Source organism: Mesoplodon bidens, assembly GCF_964165515.1.
Source record: "Mesoplodon bidens genome assembly, contig: HAP1_SCAFFOLD_415, whole genome shotgun sequence".
Classification (NCBI taxonomy): Eukaryota; Metazoa; Chordata; class Mammalia; order Artiodactyla; family Ziphiidae; genus Mesoplodon; species Mesoplodon bidens.
In genome coordinates this window covers 278145-286984 of record NW_027672684.1, presented here as the reverse complement: position 1 = coordinate 286984, position 8840 = coordinate 278145, and positions in this window count along the sequence as shown.

Genomic DNA, 8840 nt, shown 5'->3' with positions numbered 1-8840 from the left:
ACAAGGGCTTGAAAGACTGGAGGAAGGCCCGTGGAGCCACACCAGCGAGAGCACGCAGGCCAACTTGGTGCCTGCAGGCCAGCCAGGGTGGTCCTGGCCACGGGCGCTCTTCCGGAATCTTTCCATTGTCCTGCCTGAGATACCCCACCTGTCCCGGCCCCCACTGATTTTTCCTTCCTCACCTCTGTCCAGAGAGAAATTCCAGTGGTAGGTATGGGTGACACATCCTCTTCTTTACAGAGGCAGCATGGCAACTCCTGCAGAAAGGCCAGCAGAACCCCACTCACACCGGGCCACCAACAAAGCTGTGGCCCCTCACTCCCTCCCACCAGCACAGCCCCGAGACTGCTGATGGGGCAGAGAATATGGAGTCAGGCACAGCTTCAGGGGCTATTGCTGCCGGGAGCGCTGTTTATATTGACCTCAAACAGGCGCACCTGGGGAGGGCCGGCTGGCAGGATAAGGCTGCCCACGTCAGCTAATCCACAACCCGCAGGGAATCACATTGTTGAAAATGGACCTCGCTAAGTCAGAATAGAAGGCAAGGAAAAAAAGGACACAATGCCATTTGCAGCACCGTAGATGAGTCTAGAGGTAATCACGTGACATGTAGTAAGTCAGAAAGTGAAAGACACATATCATATCATATCACTTATAGGTGTTACCTAAAAATGGATACCAGGGCAGATATTTCCACGGAGAAGGGCAATCACAGATTCATTAAACAAACTTATGGTTCACCAATGGAAAGGTGTGAGGATTGGTTTCATTACGATATCGGGGTTAACAGACTTATACAAACACAGGTGACATATATAATCACCAAAGACCTACGGAATACAAAGAGAGGACTACTCAACATTCTGTCATAACGTACATGGGAAAAGGATCCCAGGAAAAACAGAAATCTGTGTATGTGTAAAAGAACCACATCTTCCACACCTACAACACGCCAAACATTGTAATCAAACTTGCTGTAATAAAAAATAAAAATTAAATTAAAAACACGAACAAGAAGTAGGGAGACAAACTTGAGGGGCTTTCACCTGGCACATTCCATTCTAAATTCCAATCTAGAACATGACTTCCATTGAGGCTCTGTTGCCCTAGTAACCAGAATTGGTAAGGGAGAACTGCTGCCACCTTGTGGCCGTTTCACACAACAGCAGCTTTAATCCCAGCGCTAATGGTCAGTTGATATTCAAAATCATTGCAGGCCGGTAAATGACACCTGCCCTGAAAACAAATCCTGGGCTCACATATCGACCAAAAAATTCAAAGGACGCCCGTATTTCAAAACGACAGTTTTAAAAGCCATATTTTACGCACATTAGTGTTCTGCTTATTTTTGTTTCTTTCCTTTTTTCTTAAAAAAACGGGAATGGAAAAAGGCATCCCTCAGAAGGGGCGAAAATCGTTGCAAACGAATCAATGGACAAAGGTTTAATCTCCAATATATATATAAACAGCTCATGCAGCTTAATATTAAAAAACAAACAACCCAATACAAACATGGGCAGAATATCTAAAGAGTCGTTTCTTTAAAGAAGACACAGAGATGGCCAAGACGCACATGAAAAGCTGCTCAACAGCACTAATTATTAGAGAAATGCAAATCAAAACTAAAATGAGGTATCACCTCACACCTGTTAGAATCGGCATCCTCAGAAAATCTAGAAACAACAAATTCTGGGGAGGGTGTGGACAAAAGGAGCCCTCTTCCACTATTGGTGGGAATGTAAATTGATACAGTCAGTATGGAGAACACTATGGAGTTTCCTTAAAAAAACTAGAAATAGAATTATCATCTGATCCAGCAATCCCACTTCTGGGCATATACCCAGAGAAAACCATAAATCAAAAAGGCACATTCACCACAATGTTCATTGCAGCACTATTTACAATAGCCAGGTAATGGAAGCAACCTAAATGCCCACAGACAGATGAATGGATAAAATTGGGGTACACATATCAAAAGGAATATTACTCGGCCATAAAATGGAATGACACAGGGTCATTTGTAGAGACATCGATGGATCTAGAGACTGTCATACAGAATGAAGTAAGTCAGAAAGAGGAAAACAAATATTGTATATTAATGCATATATGTGGAACCTAAAATATGGTACAGATGAACTGGTTTGCAGGGAAGAAATAGAGACACACAGGTAGAGAACAAACGTATGGACACCAAGTGTGGGAAGCCATGGGGTGGTGGTGGTGGGATGAGTAGGGAGATTGAGATTGACCTGTATACATGTATATGCATAAAATACATAACTAATAATAACCTGCTGTATAAAAAAGTAAATAAAATTAAATTTCAAAATTATAAAAAATAAAATTTAAAAATAAAACAGAAAAACGTTCTTCCCTTCACACAGATGTATTTAGAGGAATGAATTATTTCCATGCTTATATCTATAAATACATAAAAGAGGAATAAAAGCTAACTTGGAACATAAAAGAAGAAAAACCTGAACCCACCAGTTATACAGAGGAAAACGTTATCAGGGCACTTGCTCCAGCGGTAAACAATTCTGAAATTGGTCAGAGGTGGGGACTCATCTCCCATACAGCAGGCAACACAGCGCCCACACAAGGAGCGTCCTCATTGCAAAGCTGGGGGACCGTGCCGAGGCATCTCTGAATAAAGGTGAGCTGAGCCCCAGGCCAGCTGCTGCTGAACTGTTCCCACCCTTCCCAGGTAAAACACCTGAATATGTACAAGGGCTTGAAAGACTAGAGGAAGGGCCGTGGAGCCACACCAGCGACAGCACGCAGGCCAACTTCGTGCCTGCAGGCCAGCCAGGGTGGTCCTGGCCCCGGGCGCTCTTCCGGAAGCTTTCCATTGTCCTGCCTTAGATACCCCACCTGTCCCGGCCCCCACTGATTTTTCCTTCCTCACCTCTGTCCAGAGAGAAATTCCAGCGGTAGGTATGGGTGACACATCCTCTTCTTTACAGGAGGCAGCATGGCAACTCCTGCAGAAAGGCCAGCAGAACACCACTCACACCGGGCCACCAACAAAGCTGTGGCCCCTCACTCCCTCCCACCAGCAGAGCCCCGAGACTGCTGACGGGGCAGAGAATATGGAGTCAGGCACAGCTTCAGGGGCTATTGCTGCCGGGAGCGCTGTTTATATTGACCTGAAACAGGCGCACCTGGGGAGGGCCGGCTGGCAGGATAAGGCTGCCCACGTCAGCTAATCCACAACGCGCAGGGAATCACATTGTTGAAAATGGACCTCGCTAAGTCAGAATAGAAGGCAAGGAAAAAAAGGACACAATGCCATTTGCAGCACCGTAGATGAGTCTAGAGGTAATCACGTGACATGTAGTAAGTCAGAAAGTGAAAGACACATATCATATCATATCACTTATAGGTGTTACCTAAAAATGGATACCAGGGCAGATATTTCCACGGAGAAGGGCAATCACAGATTCATTAAACAAACTTATGGTTCACCAATGGAAAGGTGTGAGGATTGGTTTCATTACGATATCGGGGTTAACAGACTTATACAAACACAGGTGACATATATAATCACCAAAGACCTACGGAATACAAAGAGAGGACTACTCAACATTCTGTCATAACGTACATGGGAAAAGGATCCCAGGAAAAACAGAAATCTGTATATGTGTAAAAGAACCACATCTTCCACACCTCCAACAAGCCAAACATTGTAATCAAACTTGCTGTAATAAAAAATAAAAATTAAATTAAAAACACGAACAAGAAGTAGGGAGACAAACTTGAGGGGCTTTCACCTGGCACATTCCATTCTAAATTCCAATCTAGAACATGACTTCCATTGAGGCTCTGTTGCCCTACTAACCAGAATTGGTAAGGGAGAACTGCTGCCACCTTGTGGCCGTTTCACACAACAGCAGCTTTAATCCCAGCGCTAATGGTCAGTTGATATTCAAAATCATTGCAGGCCGGTAAATGACACCTGCCCTGAAAACAAATCCTGGGCTCACATATCGACCAAAAAATTCAAAGGACGCCTGTATTTCAAAACGACAGTTTTAAAAGCCATATTTTACGCACATTAGTGTTCTGCTTATTTTTGTTTCTTTCCTTTTTTGTTAAAAAAACGGGAATGGAAAAAGGCATCCCTCAGAAGGGGCGAAAATCGTTGCAAACGAATCAATGGACAAAGGTTTAATCTCCAATATATATATAAACAGCTCATGCAGCTTGATATTAAAAAACAAACAACCCAATACAAACATGGGCAGAATATCTAAAGAGACGTTTCTTCAAAGAAGACACAGAGATGGCCAAGACGCACATGAAAAGCTGCTCAACAGCACTAATTATTAGAGAAATGCAAATCAAAACTACAATGACGTATCACCTCACACCTGTTAGAATCGGCATCATCAGAAAATCTTCAAACAACAAATTCTGGGGAGGGTGTGGACAAAAGGAGCCCTCTTCCACTATTGGTGGGAATGTAAATTGATACAGTTACTATGGAGAACACTATGGAGTTTCCTTAAAAAAACTAGAAATAGAATTACCATCTGATCCAGCAATCCCACTTCTGGGCATATACCCAGAGAAAACCATAAATCAAAAAGGCACATTCAACACAATGTTCATTGCAGCACTATTTACAATAGCCAGGTAATGGCAGCAACCTAAATGCCCACAGACAGATGAATGGATAAAGATGGGGTACATATATCAAATGGAATATTACTCGGCCATAAAAAGGAATGAAACTGGGTCATTTGTAGAGACATCGATGGATCTAGAGACTGTCATACAGAATGAAGTAAGTCAGAAAGAGTAAAACAAATATTGTATATTAATGCATATATGTGGAACCTAAAAAATGGTACAGATGAACTGGTTTGCAGGGAAGAAATAGAGACACACAGGTAGAGAACAAACGTATGGACACCAAGTGTGGGAAGCCATGGGGTGGTGGTGGTGGGATGAGTTGGGAGATTGAGATTGACCTGTATACATGTATATGCATAAAATACATAACTAATAATAACCTGCTGTATAAAAACGTAAATAAAATTAAATTTCAAAATTATAAAAAATAAAATTTAAAAATAAAACAGAAAAACGTTCTTCCCTTCACACAGATGTATTTATAGGAATGAATTATTTCCATGCTTATATCTATAAATACATAAAAGAGGAACAAAAGCTAACTTGAACCATAAAAGAAGAAAAACCTGAACCCACCAGTTATACAGAGGAAATCCCTATCAGGGCACTTGCTCCAGCGGTAAACAATTCTGAAATTGGTCAGAGGTGGGGAATCATCTCCCATACAGCCAGCAACCCACCCCCACACAAGGAGCGTCCTCATTGCAAAGCTGGGGGACCGTGCCGAGGCATCTCTGAATAAAGGTGTGCAGAGCCCTAGGCCAGCTGCTGCTGAACTGTTCCCACCCTTCCCAGGTAAAACACCTGAATATGTACAAGGGCTTGAAAGACTGGAGGAAGGCCCGTGGAGCCACACCAGCGAGAGCACGCAGGCCAACTTGGTGCCTGCAGGCCAGCCAGGGTGGTCCTGGCCACGGGCGCTCTTCCGGAATCTTTCCATTGTCCTGCCTGAGATACCCCACCTGTCCCGGCCCCCACTGATTTTTCCGTCCTCACCTCTGTCCAGAGAGAAATTCCAGCGGTAGGTATGGGTGACACATCCTCTTCTTTACAGGAGGCAGCATGGCAACTCCTGCAGAAAGGCCAGCAGAACCCCACTCACACCGGGCCACCAACAAAGCTGTGGCCCCTCACTCCCTCCCACCAGCACAGCCCCGAGACTGCTGACGGGGCAGAGAATATGGAGTCAGGCACAGCTTCAGGGGCTATTGCTGCCGGGAGCGCTGTTTATATTGACCTCAAACAGGCGCACCTGGGGAGGGCCGGCTGGCAGGATAAGGCTGCCCACGTCAGCTAATCCACAACGCGCAGGGAATCACATTGTTGAAAATGGACCTCGCTAAGTCAGAATAGAAGGCAAGGAAAAAAAGGACACAATGCCATTTGCAGCACCGTAGATGAGTCTAGAGGTAATCACGTGACATGTAGTAAGTCAGAAAGTGAAAGACACATATCATATCATATCACTTATAGGTGTTACCTAAAAATGGATACCAGGGCAGATATTTCCACGGAGAAGGGCAATCACAGATTCATTAAACATACTTATGGTTCACCAATGGAAAGGTGTGAGGATTGGTTTCATTACGATATCGGGGTTAACAGACTTATACAAACACAGGTGACATATATAATCACCAAAGACCTACGGAATACAAAGAGAGGACTACTCAACATTCTGTCATAACGTACATGGGAAAAGGATCCCAGGAAAAACAGAAATCTGTATATGTGTAAAAGAACCACATCTTCCACACCTCCAACAAGCCAAACATTGTAATCAAACTTGCTGTAATAAAAAATAAAAATTAAATTAAAAACACGAACAAGAAGTAGGGAGACAAACTTGAGGGGCTTTCACCTGGCACATTCCATTCTAAATTCCAATCTAGAACATGACTTCCATTGAGGCTCTGTTGCCCTACTAACCAGAATTGGTAAGGGAGAACTGCTGCCACCTTGTGGCCGTTTCACACAACAGCAGCTTTAATCCCAGCGCTAATGGTCAGTTGATATTCAAAATCATTGCAGGCCGGTAAATGACACCTGCCCTGAAAACAAATCCTGGGCTCACATATCGACCAAAAAATTCAAAGGACGCCCGTATTTCAAAACGACAGTTTTAAAAGCCATATTTTACGCACATTAGTGTTCTGCTTATTTTTGTTTCTTTCCTTTTTTGTTAAAAAAACGGGAATGGAAAAAGGCATCCCTCAGAAGGGGCGAAAATCGTTGCAAACGAATCAATGGACAAAGGTTTAATCTCCAATATATATATAAACAGCTCATGCAGCTTAATATTAAAAAACAAACAACCCAATACAAACATGGGCAGAATATCTAAAGAGACGTTTCTTCAAAGAAGACACAGAGATGGCCAAGACGCACATGAAAAGCTGCTCAACAGCACTAATTATTAGAGAAATGCAAATCAAAACTACAATGACGTATCACCTCACACCTGTTAGAATCGGCATCATCAGAAAATCTTCAAACAACAAATTCTGGGGAGGGTGTGGACAAAAGGAGCCCTCTTCCACTATTGGTGGGAATGTAAATTGATACAGTTACTATGGAGAACACTATGGAGTTTCCTTAAAAAAACTAGAAATAGAATTACCATCTGATCCAGCAATCCCACTTCTGGGCATATACCCAGAGAAAACCATAAATCAAAAAGGCACATTCAACACAATGTTCATTGCAGCACTATTTAAAATAGCCAGGCAATGGCAGCAACCTAAATGCCCACAGACAGATGAATGGATAAAGATGGGGTACATATATCAAATGGAATATTACTCGGCCATAAAAAGGAATGAAACTGGGTCATTTGTAGAGACATCGATGGATCTAGAGACTGTCATACAGAATGAAGTAAGTCAGAAAGAGGAAAACAAATATTGTATATTAATGCATATATGTGGAACCTAAAAAATGGTACAGATGAACTGGTTTGCAGGGAAGAAATAGAGACACACAGGTAGAGAACAAACGTATGGACACCAAGTGTGGGAAGCCATGGGGTGGTGGTGGTGGGATGAGTTGGGAGATTGAGATTGACCTGTATACATGTATATGCATAAAATACATAACTAATAATAACCTGCTGTATAAAAACGTAAATAAAATTAAATTTCAAAATTATAAAAAATAAAATTTAAAAATAAAACAGAAAAACGTTCTTCCCTTCACACAGATGTATTTATAGGAATGAATTATTTCCATGCTTATATCTATAAATACATAAAAGAGGAACAAAAGCTAACTTGAACCATAAAAGAAGAAAAACCTGAACCCACCAGTTATACAGAGGAAATCCCTATTAGGGCACTTGCTCCAGCGGTAAACAATTCTGAAATTGGTCAGAGGTGGGGAATCATCTCCCATACAGCCAGCAACCCACCCCCACACAAGGAGCGTCCTCATTGCAAAGCTGGGGGACCGTGCCGAGGCATCTCTGAATAAAGGTGTGCAGAGCCCTAGGCCAGCTGCTGCTGAACTGTTCCCACCCTTCCCAGGTAAAACACCTGAATATGTACAAGGGCTTGAAAGACTGGAGGAAGGCCCGTGGAGCCACACCAGCGAGAGCACGCAGGCCAACTTGGTGCCTGCAGGCCAGCCAGGGTGGTCCTGGCCACGGGCGCTCTTCCGGAATCTTTCCATTGTCCTGCCTGAGATACCCCACCTGTCCCGGCCCCCACTGATTTTTCCTTCCTCACCTCTGTCCAGAGAGAAATTCCAGCGGTAGGTATGGGTGACACATCCTCTTCTTTACAGGAGGCAGCATGGCAACTCCTGCAGAAAGGCCAGCAGAACCCCACTCACACCGGGCCACCAACAAAGCTGTGGCCCCTCACTCCCTCCCACCAGCACAGCCCCGAGACTGCTGACGGGGCAGAGAATATGGAGTCAGGCACAGCTTCAGGGGCTATTGCTGCCGGGAGCGCTGTTTATATTGACCTCAAACAGGCGCACCTGGGGAGGGCCGGCTGGCAGGATAAGGCTGCCCACGTCAGCTAATCCACAACGCGCAGGGAATCACATTGTTGAAAATGGACCTCGCTAAGTCAGAATAGAAGGCAAGGAAAAAAAGGACACAATGCCATTTGCAGCACCGTAGATGAGTCTAGAGGTAATCACGTGACATGTAGTAAGTCAGAAAGTGAAAGACACATATCATATCATATCACTTATAGGTG